This window comes from Saimiri boliviensis, chromosome 8, assembly GCF_048565385.1.
Source record: "Saimiri boliviensis isolate mSaiBol1 chromosome 8, mSaiBol1.pri, whole genome shotgun sequence".
Classification (NCBI taxonomy): domain Eukaryota; kingdom Metazoa; phylum Chordata; class Mammalia; order Primates; family Cebidae; genus Saimiri; species Saimiri boliviensis.
The window spans coordinates 90,559,568-90,578,157 of record NC_133456.1 but is presented as its reverse complement, the minus strand read 5'-3'; the positions used below and the strand labels follow the sequence as shown (position 1 = coordinate 90,578,157).

General features: G+C 37.8%; 1 long non-coding RNA gene across 2 annotated transcripts in view; it reads left to right on the top strand.

The window, feature by feature from the left end:
- LOC141585433 (uncharacterized) overlaps nt 1–18,590 on the top strand; it is a 75,545-nt gene that overhangs the window by 13,079 nt on the left and 43,876 nt on the right. For both annotated transcript variants that reach the window (XR_012518897.1, XR_012518896.1), the window contains exon 3: nt 306–446. This is a non-coding gene — a long non-coding RNA (uncharacterized LOC141585433). The remainder of the gene's footprint in view (nt 1–305; nt 447–18,590) is intronic.

Genomic DNA, 18,590 nt, shown 5'->3' with positions numbered 1-18,590 from the left:
AATAATTAGGATGTGGCCACAGTTGAACTGAGTGGAAAATTCATAAACTTAAGTACTCAACCTGTAATCCAAGCACTTTGGAGGCCAAGGCAGGTGTATCACCTGAGGTCGGGAGTTCAAGACCAGCCTGACCAACATGGTGAAACCCCGTCTTAAAAAAAAAAAAAAGAAAAAAAGAAAAAAGAATAAGAAAGAAAAAGTGAATTGAGTATTCACTGTGACAAGTTAAAATTATTCTGATAAAAGACCCAACAAAAGCATAAATATGAATTTTATACATATCTATTATTGTTACTTATTTACAGAATTAATTAGAAGAAAGAAGAAAGAGAAGTGATATCAGCAAACTGGTGGAATAGGACTTTCCTGCTCATATCCCCTCAAAGCAACAATAATTTGGCAGCCATCCATGGATGAAAGTGGCTTATGAAAGCTTTGGAATCCAGGTAGGAGGTTTTCAAAACCCTGGTGGAATTCCAGACTGAGGAGGACTATATGGAGAGGGATGACCTGAGCCCAGGTGTAGGCTTGCTGACCATGGTCCTGGCTACAGACCCAGAAATGGCCTCATCCCCTTGTGGAGTGGGTTACACCCCATCTGGCCTTGGTCCTGCTGCTAGATTCATTCATCAAGGGACACAGAAGGAATCAAGCCTAACTATGCCTCAGGTGACACATCCACCAATCTCAGTCTTAGCTGTGGACCCTTATGTGGCCCTGTAATTTGGCTCCAGCCCCTCTCAGCTGCAGTCTGAGACAGTCTTGACCACCTGCAAACCCAGCAGGCACACCCATCTGTGTCCCCAGAATCAGACCGGCAGATCTTGGTCTCAGCTGTGAACCCTAAAGCAGCCTTATGACAAGGTGCCAGCCCCTTGTATATAGTATGGTATAGTGCTAGTATGGAAATACTACTGATTTTTGTATGTTGACTTTGTATCTGGTTACTTTGTTGAGTTCATTTATTAGTTCTAGCAATTTTTTAATGGAGTCATTAGGATTTTCTACATATTTGATTATGTCATCCACAGAGATGATTTTACCTTGTTCTTTTTGATTGGTATGCCTTTAATTTATTTTTCTTGCCTGATTGCTCTAAGACTTTCAGTACTACGTTGAATAGTAGTGGTGAGAGAGGGCATCCATGCCTTGTTCTGGATCTTAGAGAAAAAGCTTTCAGTTTTTCCATATTCAATATAATGTTAGTTGTGTGTTTCTCATATATGACCCTTACTGCATTGAGGTAAATCACTTCTATTTTGCTGAGAGCTACCATTTAAAATGAAATGATATTATATTTTGTCAAATGCTTTTTCTGCATCTATTGAGATGATCATGTGATTTTTTTGGCTTTTCATTCTGTTAATGTGGCGTATCACGTTTATTGATTGATATATGTTGAACCATCTTTGCATCCTATGGATAAATCCCACTTGATCGTGGTGTATGATTCTGTTTATGTGTTCTTGAATTTGGTTTGCTAGTATTTTATGGAGAATTTTTGCAATGATGTTCATCTTGGATATTGGCCTGTAGTTTTCTTTTCTTGCGCTATAGTTGTCTGGCTTTGAAATCAGGATGATGCTGGCCTCGTAAAATGAGTTCAAAAGTGTTCCCTCCTTTCTAAATATTTTGGAATAGGTTGAGAAGAGTTGGAATTAATTTTTCTTTAAATGGTTGGTAGGATTTACCTGTGAAGGCATCTGGTGCCAAGCTTTTCATTCTTGGGAGGTTTTTGATTACTAATTTAATCTCTTTACTCATTATTGGTTTGTTCAGCTTTTCTATTTCTTTGTGATACAGTCTTGAAGGTTGTATGTTGCTAAAATGTTACAAATTTCCTCTAGATTACCCAGTTTGTTGTTTCCATATAATTGTTCATGGTATCCTCTTAGGGTCCTTCACATTTCTGTGATATCTGTTGTAATGTCTCCTCTTTCATTTATAGTTTTATTTGAATCTTCTTTTTGTCTTGATTAGCTTAGCTGAAGATTTTTCAATTTTACTTACCTTTTTCAAAAGTAAACTCTTGGTTTCGTTGATTTTTAAAATTATTTTTCTATTTTATTTCTAGTCTAACCTTTATTATTTCCTTCCTTCTGCTAACGTTGGCTCTACAATCATTTTTCTTTAGACAGAGGTTCTTGCTCTGTTACCAAGTTTGGAGTGCTGTGGTATAATTATGGCTCACTGCAACCTCAAATTCCCAGGTCAAAGTGATCCTCCCACCTCAGCCTCCTCAGTAGTCACCACACCCAAATAATTTTGTATGTGTGCAGAGCCAGAGTCTTGGTATGTTATCCAGGCTGGTCTCAAACTCTTGACATCAAGTGATCCTTCTGTCTTGGCCTCTAAAAGTGCTGGGATTACAGACCTGAGTCACCATGTCCAGCTCTAACTTTAGGTTTAGTTTCTTCTTCTTTTTATAGTTCCAGGAGTTGTAAAGTTAGATTGTGTAGTTGACGTATTTTCTCTTTTTTAATGTAGGCATTTAACATTATAAATTTCCTTGTTAGTACTGCTTTTGCTGCATCCCGTAAGTTTCAGTAAGTTGTGTTTTTTTTTTTGTTTTTTGTTTTTTTTGAGACAGGATCTCATTCTGTCACCAGGCTGGAGTCACTGACACAATTATGGCTCCACTTGCTACTGCCTCAACCTCCCAGGTTCAGGCAGTCCTCCCACTTCAGCCTTCTGAGTAGCTGAGATTACAAGTGTATGCCACCATGCCCAGCTAATTTTTGTATATTTTGTAGAGATGATGTTTCACTATGTTGCCCAGGCTGGTCTTGAACTCCTGGGTTCAAGTGATCCACTCACCTTGGCTTCCCAAAGTGCTGGGATTACAGGCATGAGCCACCATGCCTGATGTAAATTGTACTTTCATTTTTGATTATCTCAAGGTATTAAAAAAATTCCCTTTGATTTCCTCTTTTACCCAATTATTGTTCAAATATGTGTTATTTAGATTCCAAATGTTTGTGACTTTTTCTATTTTCTTTCTGTTATTCATTTATAGTTTTATACATTGTGGTCTGAGATGATTCTTGGAATAATTTTAATCTCTTGGATTTGTTAAAACTTGTTTTGGCCAGGCATGGTGACTCATGCCTGTAATCCAAGCACTTTGGAGGCCAAGGGGGGCAGATCACCTGAGGTCGGGAGTTCGAGATCAGCCTGACCAACATGGTGAAACCCTGCCTTAAAAAAAAAAAGACTTGTTTTGTGACCTACCATGTGATCTATCCTGAAGACCATTCCATGTGCTCTTGGGAGAAATGTGTATTCTGCTCCTGTTGGGTGGAATGTTCTTTAAGTGTCTGTTAGATTCATTTGATCTATAGTGTTGTTTAAATTAACTTTTTAAAAATTGATTTTTGGACTGAATGTTGTATCCATTATGAAAGTGGGGTATTGAAGTCCCTTACTATTATTGCACTGGTATTAATTTTTCCCTTAAGAGCTGTCAATATTTGTTTTATATATTTAGGTGCTCTGGTGTTGACTGCATATATATTTTCACTTATTGTATTTTCCTATTGAATTGATACTTTCATTTTTATGTAAAATTTTTGTCTCTAATGACGGTTTTTGATTTAGAGTATATTTTGTCTAATATAAGTATAGCTGCCCCTAATCTTTTGTCCCCTTTTGCATGAAATGTGTTTGTTCATCCCTGTGCTTTCAGTCTATGTGTCTTTATATATAATGTAAGTCTCTTGTAGACAGCATGTCTCAAGATCTTGCTTTTTAATCTATGCAGCCATTTCATTCCTTTTGTTATGCAGTTTAACTAATTTGCATATAAAGTAATTATTGATAGGTAAGGACTTACATTACAATTTTGTTAATTGCTTTTCTGTCTACTGCACAGTATTTTTGTTCTATTCTTCCTCTTTGCTGTCTTTGATTATTTGATAGTTTTCTGATAGTGGTTTGGATCAATTCCTTCTTTATCTTTTGTGTATCTACTATATTTTTCCTTTATGACTACCATGAGGTGTATATAAATCTACTTGTAGTTATAATTGTGTATTTTTAATTTGATAACAATTTAGTTCAATTGCACACAAAAAAATCTACATTTTTCCCTACTATTTTGTGTTCTGGAATTCAGTTTTTTTTTTGGTATAAATTATTTTTATTTATGAGTTTTCTATACATTTAATCACCAATTCTTCAGAAATACTTCAATAATTTTTAAAATTACCACATCTTTAAAATTTAAGTAAACTAAGATTTTATTTTTCTTTCTTTCTTCTTTTTTAAATTATATTTTAAGTTCTGGGGTACATCTGCAGAATGTGCAGGTTTGTTACATAGTTATACATGTGCCATGGTGGTTTGCTGCACCCATCAAGCCATCATCTACTTTAGGTATTTCTCCTAATGCTGTCCCTCCCCTAGCTCTCAACCTCCTGACAGGCACGAGTGTGTGATGTTCCCCTCAGTGTGTCCCTATGTTCTCACTGTTCATCTGCCACTTATTGGTTCATCTACCATCTGTTGTTTTCTAACATGTGGTGTTTGATTTTCTGTTTCTGTGTTAGTTTGCTGAGAATGATGGTTTTCAGCTTCATCTGTGTCCCTGCAAAGCACATGAATGCATCCTTTTTTATGGCTGCCTAGTATTCCATGGTGTATATGTGCCACATTTTCTTTATCCAGTCTCTCATTGATGGGCATTTAGGTTGATTCCAAGTCTTTGTTACTGCAAACAGTGCCACAATAAACATACATGTGCATGTGTCTTTATAATGGAGTGATTTATAATCCTTTGGGTATACACCAAGTAATGGGATTGCTGGCTCAAATGGAACTTTGGTTTCTAAATCCTTGAGGAATCACCACACTGTTTTCCACAATGATTGAACTAATTTTTACTCCCATCAAGTATAAAAGCATTCCTATTTCTCCACATCCTCTCCAGCATCTGTTGTTTTCTAACTTTTTAATGATTGCCACTCTAACTGGCATGAGATGATATCTTAATATGGTTTTGATTTTCATTTCTCTAGTGACGAGTGATGCTGAGCTTTTTTTCGTATGCTTGTTGGCTGCATAAATGTCTTCTTTTGAGAAGTGTCTGTTCATATCCTTTGCCCACTTTTTGATGAGGTTGTTTGTTTTTTTCTTGTAAATTTGTTTAAGTTCTTTGTAGGTTCTCGATATTAGCCCTTGTCATATGGATAGATTACAAAAATGTTCTCCCATTCTTTAGGTTGCTTGTTCAGTCTGATGATAATTTCTTTTGCTGTGTAGAAGCTCTTTAGTTTAATTAGATCCCATTTGTCAATTTTGGCTTTTGTTGCCATTATTTTTGGTGTTTTAGTCAGGAAGTCTTTGCCCATGCCTATGTCCTAAGTAGTATTGCATAAGTTTTCTTCTAGGGTTTTAATGGTTTTAGATCTTATGTTTAAGTCTTTAATCTATATTGAATTAATTTTTATATAAGGTGTAAGGAAGGGATCCATTTTCACTTTCTGCATATGGCTAAGTCAGTTTTCCTAACACCATTTGTTAAATAGGGAATCCTTTCCCCATTGCTTGTTTTTGTCAGGTTTGTCAAGGATCAGATGGTTGTAGATGTGTGGTGTTATTTCTGAGGGCTCTTTTCTGTTCCATTGGTCTATATATCTATTTTGGTACCAGTATCATGCTGTTTTGATTAGCGTAACCTTGTAGTATACTTTGAAGTCAGGTAGCATGATACCTCCAGCTTTGTTCTTTTCACTTAGGATTTTCTTGAGTATATGAGCTCTTCTTTGGTTCCATATGAAATTTAAAGTAATTTTTTCTAATTCTGTGAAGAATGTCAATGTTAGTTTTATGGGAATAGCATTGAATCTATAAATTACTTTGGGCAGTATGGCCATTTTCATGATATTGATTCTTCTTATTCACAAGGATGGAATGTTTTTCCATTTGTTGATGTCCTCTCTTATTTCCTTGAGCAATAGGTTTGTAGTTCTCCTTGAAGAGGTCCCTCACATCCCTTGTTAGCTGTATTTGTAAGTACTTTATTCTCTTCATAGCAAGGGAGTTTATTCATGATTTGGCTCGATGCTTGTCTATTGTTGGTGTATAGGAATGCTTGTGATTTTTGCACACTGATTTTGTATCCTGAGACTTTGCTGACATTGCTTATCAGCTTAAGGAGTTTTTGGGCCGAGACAATGGGGTTTTCTAAATATAGAATCACGTCATCTGCAAACAGAGACAATTTGACTTCCTCTCTTCCTATCTGAATACCCTTTATTTCCCTCTCTTGCCTGATTGCCTTGGCCAGAACTTCCAATACTATGTTGAATAGGAGTGGTGGGAGAGGGCATCCTTGTCTAGTGCCAGTTTTCAAAGGGAAAGCTTCCAGCTTTTGCCCATTCAATATGATATTGGCTGGGAATTTTTCATAAATAGCGCTTATTATTTTGAGATACGTTTCATCAATACCTAGTTCATTTAGAGTTTTTAGCCTGAAGGGGTGTTGAATTTTGTCAAAAGCCTCTTTTTTGTATTTATTAATATAATCATGTGGTTTTTGTCATTGGATCTGTTCATGTGATGGATTACATTTATTGAATTTGCATATGTTGAATCAGTCTTCCCTCCCGGGGATGAAGCCGACTTGATTGTGGTAGGTAAGCTTTTTGATGTGCTGCTGAATTCAGTTTGCCAGTATTTTATTAAGAATTTTTGCGTTGATGTTCCTCAGGGATATTGGCCTCAAATTATCTTTTTTTGTTGTGTCTCTGCCAGGTTTTGGTATCAGGATGTTGTTGGCTTCATAAAATGAATTAGGAAGGAATCTCTCTTTTTCTATTGTTTGAATTAGTTTTAGGAGGAATGGTACCAACTCCTCTTTATACAACTAGTAGAATTTGACTGTGAATCTGTCTGGTCCTGGACTTTTTTTGGTTGGTATGCTATTATTTGCAACCTCAATTTCAGAACTTGTTATTGGTCTATTCAGGGATTTGACTCTATCCTGGTTCAATCTTGGGAAGGTATATTTGTCTAGGAATTTATCCATTTCTTCTAGATTTTCTAGTTTATTTCCATAGAGGTGTTCATTGTATTTTCTGGTGGTAGTTGGTATTTTGTGGGATCAGTAGTAATATTCCCTTTATCATTTTTTATTGCATCTATTTCATTCTTCTTTCTTTTCTTCTTTATTAGTCTGGCTAGTGGTCTGTTTTGTTGATCTTAAAAAAAAAAAAAACCAGCCACCCTTTCCCCAGGTTCTCTGTCCCAGGGAGATGAGGATTTTATCTCTAAGTCTCTGAGTGTGGCTGCTGCCTTTTTTTCAAAGATGCCTTGCCTAGAGAGGAGGTATCTAGAGAGGCAGTCTGGCCCTAGTATCCTTGCTGAGCTGTGGTGGGCTCCGCCCAGTTCAAACTTCCTGGCAGCTTTCTTTACACTGTGAGGGTAAAACCACTTACTGAAGCCTCAGCCATGGTGGATGCCCCTTCCCCCACCAAGCTCAAGTGTCCCAGGTTGATCTCAGACTGCTGTGCTGGCAGCGAGAATTTCAAGCCAGTGACAAGGTTATAGTATTCTGTATTTGACTATATATTTACTTTTATCTGTCAGACTTATACCTTTTTATGCTTTTTACATATAAAATTGATATTTAATGTGTTTTAAATTCTTTTTGAGGAGCTCCTTTAGGAATTTCTTATAAGGCGCATCTAGTGGTGACAAACTTACTCAGTTTTTGTTTGTGTGGGAAAGGCTTTATCTTTTGTTCATTTTTAAAGTATACCTTGCAGGATATATTATTCTTGGTCAGCATTTTTTCATTTAGTACTTTGAATATATCATCCCACTGTCTCTTGACCTATATAAGTTTTCTGTTGAGAAATCTACTTATAGTCTTATTATGGTTCTCTAGAATGTGACAATTCACTTTTATCTTGCTGCTTTCCAAATTCTGTTTTTGATTTTTAGCAGTTTAACCGTAATATGTCTTCATATAGATTTCCTTATGTTCAATCTACTTGTGGTCCTATAGACTTGTTGGATCTGGCTATTTTCACCCCCAAATTTGGAATTTTTTGGTTATTTCTTAAAAACAAGATTTTTGTCCCTTTCCTTTTCTCTTCTCCTGCCAAGATTTCCATAATGCATATGTCAGTTTGCTTGATGGTATCCCATAAATCCTGTAGGCTTCCTTTGTTCTTTTTCATTTTTTTCTTCTCTGAATGGGTAATTTCAAATGATCTGTCTTTAATTTTCCTGATTCTTTCATCTACTTGATTAAGTCTGCTATTGAAACTCTCTACTGCATTTATTAGTTTACTTATTGTATTATTTGTTTATTTACTATTTATTATTATTTTTTTTGTGTGTACCTATTAAATTCTTCAACTCCAAAACTTCTGTTTGGTTCTTTTTATGTTTTAAAATCTCTTTGTTTAACTTCTTATTTTGTTTTTGTGTCATTTTTCTGATTTAATTAAATTGCTTATCAGTATTCTCTTGTAGCTCACTGAACTGCTTCAGAACAAGTATTCTGAATTCTCTTTCAGGCAATTTGTGGATCTCCATTTATTTGGTGCTGGTTACTGAAGGTTTATTATAATCTTTTGGTGGTTCATGTTTCCCTGATTTTTTTTTTGTATGTGTTCTTCACATAATGTTGATTACTGCAGATTTGAAGAATCTTCCAGTACTTTATGAATTGACTTCAGTAAGGAAAGGCCTTCAGCTATAGAGGTGAGAAGGTGCTAATGGGGGTGTGTGCTGTAGTGCCTTGTGACCCTGTAATTTGAAGCATCAATCTATGGCACCAGATCTAGTGATATGGGGCTTTAAGTGCAGGGGTGTGTGGCAGCTCGAGGTGGGCATAGTGTTTGCAGACCACTGGAGTCTGTGATACTGGCAACTGGATGGCTCTTGGCAGCAAAAATATGTGGGGGGTAGTCTGAAGTGGTTGTAAAGGCTGTTAGGGTCCTCGTGGACCTAACAGCCAAGTGGCAGTTGGGGCGGATGATACGGATTGGATTTGCCTGTGTGCATGTGCATGGCTCCAGGGGTCAGAGCTGGCAGTGTGCGTGTGATGGTGGGGGCTGAAGCCAGTTTAGAGTGTTCAGTGGCTCCACTGGGTTCTGAGTCAGAGTGCCTTTGGTAAACTAGCTGGGATGGGTCTCACAGCAGAAATAGGCGAGGCAAGTGGTGGCTCTGGCAGGTGTATTCCATGAAGGTAAAATACTATGGGGCCCTCAGTGGCAGAAGTTGCATAGGGTCTGCAACAGCTGTCCCAGTTGTTCGTTTCCTCAGTAGCAAAAGTGGCTGGAGTCCTCTTTGGAGTAAGCTTCTGGGTTCTATGATGGTGTCAGTGCAGGGTCCTTGGTGATGAAAGCTGTTCAGATTTCATAATGACTGCAGAGGATGTTGAGAACCTCAGTGGTGAAGTCTACTGGGTTCTCTGCAGAGGAGGCCACTGGGGGCTGTAGTGGCACCTGCCATGTGGCTGATTCTAATAGTCCCCCCCTCCTCCATTTTTTTTTTTTGTTGTTGTTTCTAGCCATTTCCAGCTCTCTTAGCTATGTCAGTCTCCCTACCTATCTGGGTGGATGAAACTGAAGTGCGTTCTTTATGCAGTGCCATGTGGGTGGATGAAACTGAAGTGCGTTCTTTATGCAGTGCCCTGAAAGGCTGGGGAAGCTGGACTCTGATTCTGTTCTTTTCTCTCACAAGGGGAACTCAAGGGTTGAGGAGAGGGATATCTCAGCACTAAGCTGTGCCAGCCTGGAAGATAGCGTGATGCAGGCAAAATAAAACTGTGCTTCCTATCCTTTCTGTGCAGTTATTCTTGAATTTTGTCCCACTGTGTTGCTGAAGCTTCTTACCTAGACTTGAACTCTCAACTATTTTTGTTTATTGATAGCTATCTAATTTATTTATTTTATTTATTTATTTTTTTTGGTGTGTGGTGAGAATGAAGGCTGGGATCTTCTACTCTACCATCTTGCTGATGTCACTGCTGCTATTGCCAGATACTGTCTTCTTATTTTGAAATTGAAAAACATTATTGCTCAAGAGGAGATATTTTAAATTTGAGACCAGCATGGTGGATGCCTTGAAATCATATTCTTGTTCAAAATTCAATACTATATATTTCACTAATGAGATTATTTTCCAAAGCAAGGACAGAAGATTTACTTTGCTTCTGTGTCATTGTGGACTCTGACCCCATTGCCAGTAAAGCAAAGTAACTCTGGAAAAATCGAGCATGACATTTGAAGATTATTGAAATGGGGCAGTGCTTACTGAGATATCTAAGTGGTACATTAAATACAGAAGCAGAGATTAAATTCAGAAGAGGAGTGTCTCAAAAAAGTCCTTTTTATAGACAATTTGCATTTAAAATTTTCAACTTGGGGAGGGCATTTCTTTGGATACTTTTCTCCCATTGTAGTATTACCCACTACTGTATTAATCATAAAGTAATTCACTTTATTTATTTACTCAGCAAATATTTACTGAACACAAACACTGTGGTTGCCACTGGAGATAGCATATTTAACGTTGTAAATATGTTATACCAATAAAATTTTTTTTAGCATTCTAAATACTATGGATAAGAGTTACATGAAGCAATGGAAGCTTTTAATCCAGTCATGTGGTCATGGAGGGCTTTCTTGAGAAAGTGATGCTTGAACTGAGATTTGAGTAGGATCTACCCAGATGACAAGGGAAAGAAAAAAGTACTAATGACAGAGGCAACAGCATGATCAAAGGCCCTGTGGTGGAAAGGAGCTAGGGGCAGACAAGGGCTGAAGAGAAACCCAATGTGGCTGGAATGAAGAGCATGGGGAGGGGGTTAAGAAGTATGAGATGAGTTTTTTTTTTATTTTTAAATTTTATTTATTTATTTATTTATTTATTAGTTCAATAGTTTTTGGGGGAACAGGTAGATTTTGGTTAAATGGATAAGTTCTCAAGTGGTGATTTCTGAGATTGTTGTACACCTGTCATCAGAGCAGTATATACTGTACCCAATGTGTAGTCCTTTATCCTTCGCCCATGTCACTCTTCTCCCCTCAGTCCCCAAAGTCCATTAAATAATTCTTATGCTTTTGTATCCTCATAACTTAGCTCCCACCTATGAGTGACAATATATGATATTTGGGTTCCCATTTCTGCGTTGCTTCACTTTGAATAATGGTCTCCAACTCTATCCAGGTTGCTGCAAATGCCATTATTTCATTTTTTATGGCTGAGTAGTATTCCATTGTATATATATATACCATATTTTCTTATCTACTCATTGGTTAATGGGCATTTAGGCTGGTTTTAACTATTTTGCAATATGTGCTGCTATAAACATGCATGTGCAAGTGTCTTTTTAATATAATGACTTCTTTTCCTTTGGGTAGATATCCAATAATGGGATTGCTGGATAGAATGGTAGTTCTGCCTTTAGTTCTTGAAGGAATCTCCATACTATTTTCCATAGTGATTGTACTAGTTTACATTCCCACCAGCAGTGTAAAAGTGTTCCCTTTTCATTACACCCATGCCAACATCTATTATTTTTTGATTTTTGAATTGTGGCCATTCTTGCAGGAGTAAGGTGATATCTCATTGTGGTTTTAATTTTTCATTTCCCTGATAATTAGTGATGTTGAGCATTTTTTCATATGTTTGTATATCTTCTTTTGAGAATTGCCTGTTCATATCCTTTGCCCACTTTTTGATGGGATTATTATTTTTTTCTTGCTGATTTGTTTGAGCTCCTCATAGATTCTGGATATGAGTCATTTAACAGATGCATAGTTTGCAAATATTTTCTCCTACTCTGTGGGTTGTCTGTTTATTTTGCTGGTTATTTCTTTTGCTGTGAAGAAGGTTTTTAGTTTAATCAGGTCTCATCTATTTAGTTTTGTTTTTGTTGCATTTGTTTCTGGGTTTCTGGTTATGAACTCTGCGTGAGCCAGTGTCTGGGAGAGTTTTTTTCTGATGTTATCTTTGAGAATCTTTTATGGTTTCAGATCTTAGATTTAAGTCTTTGACCAGTTTTGAGTTGATTTTTGTTTAAGGTGAGAGATGACGATTCAGTTTCATTCTTCTATATGTGGCTTGCCAATTATCCCAGCACCATTTGATGAATAGGATGTCCTTTCCCCACAATATGTTATTATTTACTTTGTTGAAGATCAGTTGGCTATATAACTATTTGGCTTTAGTGCTAGGTTCTCTATTCTGTTCCATTGATCTATGTGCCCCTTTTTATACCAGTGCCATGCTGTTTTGGTAACTATAGCCTTGCAGTATAGTTTAAAGTTGAGTAATGTGATGCCTTCAGATTTATTGTTTTGCTTTGTCTTGCTTTGGGCTATGCAGGCTGTTTTTTGGTGCCGTATGAATTTTAGGATTGTTTTTTGCTAGTTCTGTGAGGAATGATGATGGTATTTTGATGAGACTTGCACTGAATTTATAGATTGCTTTTGTCAGTATGGTCATTTTCACAATGTTTATTCTACTCATCCATGAGCATGGAATGTGTTTTCATTTGTTTGTGTCATCTATGATTTCTTTCAGCAGTGTTTTGTAATGTTCCTTGTAGAGATGTTTCACCTCCTTGGTTAGGTATATTTTATTTTATTTTTTATTTTTTTTTGCAGCTGTTGTAAAAGGGATTGAGTTCTTGGTTTGTTTTTCAGCCTGGTTGTTATTCGTGTGTAGCAGTGCTACTGATTTGTGTACATTGACTCTGTATCCTGAAACTTTACTGAATTCATTTATCAAATCTAGGAGCTTTTTGGATGAATCTTTCAAGTTTTCTAGGTATATGATCATATGTCAGTGAATAGTGACAGTTTGATTTACTCTTCACTAATTTGGCTGCCCTTTATTTCTTTATCTTATCTGATTCTTCTGGCTACTATGTGAAATTAGTTTTTGGGGAGAGGCAGAAGTTAAACCATCTATGCCTTTCATCTATTTATGAAAGAATATTAAACACTATTGCTATCTTTAGATCAAAGAGAAAGCCATGGGCAGAGGGGGGTATAGACATTATCAAATTTGTGCTTAGAAAAGTCTTCTCCATCTGAACTCTACAGATCCAGTGGTGGTGGTGGGGGGTGGTGGTGTTAAGAGAGGATGTTGGATCAACTATTTAAGAAGGCTACTTTGCACCTGAAGGTATCAGGACACCAAATATCACCCATGTCATGTGGGCTGAGCTAGAATTTCTATTTTCATTGCTTCTTTTGATTAAGGTAGTAGAACAAACCTTTTAAGTATTACTATTATTTCTCTAATGACCAGTGATGATAAGGTTTTTTTCGTATGTTTCTTGGCTGCATACAGGTCTTCTTTTGAAAAGTGTCTGTTCATATTCTTTGCCTACTTTTTGATAGGGTTGTTTTTTTTTTTTTTTTTTTTTTTTAAATTTGTTTAAGTTCTCTGTAGATTCTGGATATTAGCCCTTTGTCAGATGGGTAGATTGCAAAAAACTTTTCCCATTCTGTTGGTTGCTGGTTCACTCTATTGATAGTTTCTTTTGCTGCGCAGAAGCTCTTAAGTTTACCTAGATTTCATTTGTCAATTTTGGCTTTTGTTGCCATTGCTTTTGGTGTTTTAGTCATAAAGTCCTTGCCCATGCCTATGGTGATCATTAAAAAATCAGGAGACTACAGATGCTGAGAGGATGTGGAGAAATAGGAATGCTTTTACACTGTTGGTGGGAGTGTAAATTAATCCAACCATTGTGGAAGACAGTGTGGTGATTCCTTAAGGATCTAGAAATAGAAATACCTTTTGACCCATCATACCTATTACTGGGTATATACCCAAAGGATTATAAATCACTCCATTATAAAGACACATGCACATGTGTTTACAGTGGCACTATTCATAATAGCAAAGACTTGGAACCAGCCCAAATGCCCATCAATGATAGACTGGGTAAAGAAAATGTGGCACATATATACCATGGAATACTATGCAGCCATAAAAAAGGGACATGGGGGAATCTGGAAACCATCATTCTCAGCAAACTGACATAAGAACAGAAGGCCAAACACCACATGTTCTCACTCATAAGTGGGTGTTGAACAATGAGAACATGTGGCCACAGGGAAGGGAACATCACACACCAGTGCCTGGAGGGTAGGAGGCTAGAAAATGAGTAGCAGGGAGTAGGGAGTATTGGGGAGGAATGCATTAAAAAATACCTATAAAAAAAGAATTACTGTTATTACCATTTTGTAGCAGAACCTATATTGTAAACAAAATCTTCAGCTTCATAAAAAATGAGAAATATTGTACTGTTCTGGCTTAGATGGGGATGGGAGGTAGTGGGCAGAATTCATCTGTAATTGTTATTTTTGTCAACTTGACTGGCCACAATGTCTAGATATTTGGTCAAACATTATTCAGTATTTGAATAAGATTAACATTTAAATAGGTGGGTTGAGTAAAGCAGATTGGCCTCTTCAGTGTGGGTAGGCTTCATCCAGTTACGGGGCAGCCTGAACAGAACAGAGACTGACTGACATTCCCTGAGCAAGAAGGAACTTTGCAGTAGCTGGCCTTCTGACTTCAACTGCAAAACTGGCTCTTGCCTGGGTTTCCAGCCTGCTGGTGGCCCTCCCTGCAGTTTTGGGACTTTCCAGCCTCTATATTCATGTGAGCCAATCCCTTAAATCAATCTCTCTCTCTCTCTCTCTCTCTCTCTCTCTCTCCCTTCCTCCCTCCCTCCATCTTATTGGTTCTGTTTGTCTAGAGAACTCTAACAAACCTTCTATCCCTTCTCTACCCCATTTAACCCCAATGGGGAGCACCAGCCCTACTTTCCTTTTAGCCAAGGTTACAAGCCACCAGCTGAAGACCTCAAGAGGAAGTTGGTGATAAGTGGGAAAAAACATCCACTGGGAATATGTGTGAAGCTCTGGCACCTTTCTTAGATCTGTTGTATTTGATCCCTGCCTTCTTCTAGCCTTAAAATACTGTAAGAAAAAAATGATCATTAAGAAATGGAAAGTACTTTTCAAATAGGATTAAAAGTAATTGTACTCTCATTTTTCAGTTTTAAGCATGGAATTTTACAAAAGAACATGGGTAAAGATGACGAGAGGAAATTGACCTCTCTGGAATGTTAATAAGACTAATTACCTTCCTAGGCTGGAAAAACAGGAGTGAACAACTCTTCACTTATATTAGCAGTGCTTCTTAACTGTTTGGGTATGAGCGGCTTTAACAGTCTGATGATTATTAAAGCCTTGGCCCTTTCCTTCCGAAGATGATTAAATAACATATATTTAACGTTTTATTATGCTTTCAGATGTTCATAAATGTCATCTTAGAAACTCCTGCTTTGAGAAGTAACATTTATTAATACACATGTGACTGGTGGTGGTTGTAATAGAATGGAAAGCACTCTGCATATGGAATACGAAAACCTGGTTCAACCTCTGGCTCTGTTACAAACAAGTTGAGTGATTTTAAGCAAATGGCTTCATCTCAATAAGTTTCCATTTCTGCAGTTGTGAGATGGGGATGGCAATATTTAGTGCAGATGACCATCAGGGAGGTTAAATTAGATCATGCCTGTACAGACTTTGCACACTGTAAAGGTCTATATGGATATAAGATGATGGTATCTTTTCATTAGGCAAACTTGTTAATCACTTTGGCAGACCTTGCTTGAAGGCATGGACACAGGAGGATGAGTTTTCATAAGGGAGAATGCAAATGCTTGGAGTCTTTGCTAATGAGGCAGGCAATGCACAGAAAGTTACAGGAATAGAAGAAGATAACAGGCAAAAAGAGACATATCAGGGTTCTTGAAAGCAGGATGGAAACATTTGTCTCTTTTCACTGTTTTGCATAAAGCTGGCCACAGCTCAGCTATTTGCAAGAGGCCATGTGGATATAAAGGCCTGAGTGAGATTGAAATGAACAGATTTGGAACTCCTGGTTACATGGTAGTAGAGAAGGCTTTGAGCCTTGATGTCTCCCTGTGTCTGAAATTTTGAAAGATTGACTGAGTCAATAGGTATTCCATCTGTTTCTCTGTGCTTCCTGAGGGTCAGAGAATAGAGATGTCAAAGGAAACAGCTATTCTTACCAGGCATTGCAGTGATCTTCCATTAAGCCCCCGTGAGGCTCTTTAAGGCTTGTGCTAGTATCCAGCTTGAAAATAACAGTGTTGGTACTACCTTATAATCAGAAAGGGATTTCAGCTTGTCAAAAAGCTTGCAAGCTGGTGATCATGTTTGAGGTATTTGAGGCTGGTTTCTATTACAGTTACTTCACGAATGAGAAATCCAAGCATGAGATGGGCTGACCTGCTCAAGATCACATTGCGTGCTTGTAAGAGGTGTCTGTCTAACTCCTACTCTTGTGCCTTTTAAATTGTACTGACACATAGCCTTGAGAGGTGGCATGGTACAGTGTTAAGACTCTAGCAGCGATCTCATTTATTACATGTCTGTTCATGGGCAAGTTATCTAAATCTGGGTGCCTCAATTTTTCTTCTATAAAGTGACATACCCACCTCAAAGTATTACTGTGAGGATTAAAAGTATGAATATACCTTAAGTGTTTGGAAACTGTGCCTGGCTTACGATAAGTGCCATTTAGCTATGTCTGTACAAGTCCATCTCAATGTGAATGTAGAGGATCTCTGGTGGAAAGTTTTAGAAGTGGAGACAGTATGGTCCTAGGAACTTGATAAGCACAGTGGGCCCCCTTTAACAGTGAACAGGAATGGTACTTGTGGCCCATCTCCCAGGCTTATCTCATCCTTCAGATCTTAGCTCAAATATCACCTCCTCCAAGAGGTTGTCCCTGCTTATTGGTGGCCTCCCTTGACTCCCTGCCCACTTATTCTGTATCCCATCATTCTAACTCTTCGTCTTGTAACACTTACCACAATCTGTAATTCCCTTTATTTACTTACTCATCTACTTATTCATTGGATGCCTCTCTCACTAGAATGAGGGCAGGGACCTTGTCTATTTTCTTCACCTCTAATATCACAATGCCCAGCATGGTTCCAAATGCATAGATGTCCTATGACTAATTTTGTGTGTGTGTTGTGCATGGCAGTGAACTTCTGGTTTATCTAGAAGTTCATGTGATAGGGAGCACACACTAGAATAGAACTTTAGAATTTAGGCATTCAGGCTGGGCTCAGTGGGTCACACCTGTAATCCTCATGCTTTGGGAGACCAAGATGGGCAGATCACTTGAGGCTAAAAGTTCAAGACAAGCCTAAACAACATAGTGAGACCCTATCTCTACAAAAAATAAAAACAAACTTAACTGGGCATGGTGGTGTGCACCTGCAGTCCCAGCTACTAGGGAGGCTAAGGCAGGGGGATTGTTTAAGCCCAGGAGTTTTAGGTGGTAGTGAGCTATAATTGTATGAATACACTCTGATCTGAGCAAGACTCTCTCTCTTAAAAAAATTAGGCATTTAGCTCTATCATCACCTTTCTGGGATCCTTCTCCCCTGAATGTGATGATTTTATTAGCAGACCACTCCCTGTCTTCAAGCCTAGGATTGACTATTCCTATGTGTCCCACATTTCATAGCAGCAGCTAGCAACCTGCCTCTTTGTGTCATGATCTAAATGGAAGCTTTCATTCTCTGCCACAGGCATGAATTGTTTTGGTGCCTTTATTATTTTTCTGGTAGATGAAATTGGCCAGGGCTGAAAGTTCCAGACAGAGCTATTTGTGTCCGCTTCATTTTCCATTTCAAATTCTGTTTGTAAACACCACCATTCTCTTCACCTTCTAATTACGAACTGATTAAGGAAGAGCACATAAACGTGATACAGAGGGCACAACAGATCACTGAAACATGAGCTCGTTTACCTGGAGAGAGATTTCATTGGCTTTTGTAATACAAAGGGAACAGGTACAATAAATTACGGTACTTCCTTGAAATTAAAATTTTTACTCAGCAACCAGGGGCACTGAAGAAAAATCCCCTGAAAAGCAATTACACGGTGATAAAATGTGCAGACATTTCACTGATGTTGGAAGTTGGACTTAGTTTGCCAGTTTAATTTGCAATTTGGGGTTCTTGAAATGCATTGTGTGTGCCTTAGGCTTTGATGAGCGACTACCTGTGGGTGTGCTGGCTGACTGCGGGTCACTGGCCTTCACTTTTTGGGATGGTGAAAGAGGTTTCCCTGACAAAATGCAGTTATTTCTGCTGCAGAAAGAATAGCAAAGCGGCAACCAAAGCTAGAAATAATCATTCTATTTGAGGCTTTAATAGGAATATCAGATGTAGCTCTGAGTTGTTAAACAACTTTTTTTTTCTTTTTTTCTCGTGACTCTAGCCAAAGATACTAAACAACTTTTTAAAGGTAGTTAGGTTGGACTGGAGCCTGAGGGAGGAGGGGGTAGAAGTGAAAATGACTTAGCTACCTTAGGAATCTGAGCTTTCTTAACAGCTTACTTAGCTTGAGTCAGTTACGTTCCCATTCTGGCTCTCTGTTTTCTCCTCCGTAGAACAAAGGAATGGGGCTGGATATTTTCTAAATTTATTTGTAGCTATTTCTTCCTAAGGCCATATATAGTCAGGTTTTCTGTTCAGTAGTCATATAAGACAGTCCTCATTG